Raw genomic sequence first — 1,777 nt, 5'->3', positions numbered from 1 at the left:
AGCTCGAGGGGCCGAATGGCCGACTCCTGCTCCTATTTCTTATGTTCTTTGGAAACTGCGGCCTACTTGATCAGGCTGACTCAGGAAGTAAATTGGGGAGGCTGAAAATAACTGGACACAGAGCAGCTGTGAGGACAGGAAATAAAACGCCGTGCACAATGCTAGATGAAATGGTTTTATTCTTTGACACAAGACAACCCACTACAAAAAAAAAATCTTCCAATACATATATATTAATGTTTTCATCTTCCCGAGCTTTTCCCGACAGCTCGGAGCTGGAAAGTCCAGGCCAATACGACAAGCGCCATCAACCTGCCTGGGATTTAGCGGTTTTTGGACCACATTTCGTGGTTTCATCTGCCCGCGTGCCAAACCCTGGTCAATGCCCCGTGACCCTGGCATCTCGCTCAACCAGTAACATCAGCAAAGAGCAACACTCGCCGCCCTCTCCACTGGTCACGCTCGGGTGGGATTGAGCCCAAAGTGGAGGGTCCCCTTCGTAGGTTCAGGGCCACGAATAGCCTCTCCCCTCTCAATCCCACCCCTCCACTCCCCTCCCCGTCGCCTCCATCCTTCCCAATTCTTCCCCACCTAACATCACCTCCCCCTCCCCAATCTCTTCCCAAATCCCTCACCTCGCGAGCCCACGATTCCCCCCCTCACCCTCCCCTTGCAATCCCTCCCACCCCTCCCTTCCTAATCCATTCCCACCTTTACCCACCTCTCCCAATCACTTGCCACCCCTCCCAATCCCCTTCCGAACCCTCTCCCTCCCCTCCCCAACCCCTCCTCTCCCAATCCCACCCCTCCCCTCGTCCCGGTAGACTTTGTGCACCAGCAACTGTTTCGAAGAGCGGGGGTTGGGGGATGTTTTCAGCATTTCCCGCGATGGTCGGAGCAGATTTCTGTCGCCAATTCACAGCAACCCGACCCTTCCACATGGCACCGCAGGAAAAAGCTCTCTCTACACTGTCCCCATCAAACACTCCCAGGGCAGGTACAGGGGGTTAGATACAGAGTAAAGCTCCCTCTACACTGTCCCATCAAACAATCCCAGAGCAGGTACAGCACGGGGTTAGATACAGAGTAAAGCTCCCTCTACACTGTCCCATCAAACACTCCCAGGGCAGGTACAGGGGGTTAGATACAGAGTAAAGCTCCCTCTACACTGTCCCATCAAACACTCCCAGGGCAGGTACAGCACGGGGTTAGATACAGAGTAAAGCTCCCTCTACACTGTCCCATCAAACACTCCCAGGGCAGGTACAGGGGGTTAGATACAGAGTAAAGCTCCCTATACACTGTCCCATCAAACACTCCCAGGGCAGGTACAGGGGGTTAGATACAGAGTAAAGCTCCCTCTACACTGTCCCATCAAACACTCCCAGGGCAGGTACAGGGGGTTAGATACAGAGTAAAGCTCCCTCTACACTGTCCCCATCAAACACTCCCAGGGCAGGTACAGGGGGTTAGATACAGAGTAAAGCTCACTCTACACTGTCCCATCAAACACTCCCAGGGCAGGTACAGGGGGTTAGATACAGAGTAAAGCTCCCTCTACACTGTCCCATCAAACGCTCCCAGGGCAGGTACAGCACGGGGTTAGATACAGAGTAAAGCTCCCTCTACACTGTCCCATCAAACACTCCCAGGCCAGGTACAGCACGGGGTTAGATACAGAGTAAAGCTCCCTCTACACTGTCCCATCAAACACTCCCAGGGCAGGTACAGCACGGGGTTAGATACAGAGTAAAGCTCCCTCTACACTGTCCCATCA

This window comes from Pristiophorus japonicus, chromosome 30 (assembly GCF_044704955.1).
Source record: "Pristiophorus japonicus isolate sPriJap1 chromosome 30, sPriJap1.hap1, whole genome shotgun sequence".
Lineage (NCBI taxonomy): Eukaryota > Metazoa > Chordata > Chondrichthyes > Pristiophoridae > Pristiophorus > Pristiophorus japonicus.
Note: the sequence above shows the minus strand (reverse complement) of the source record.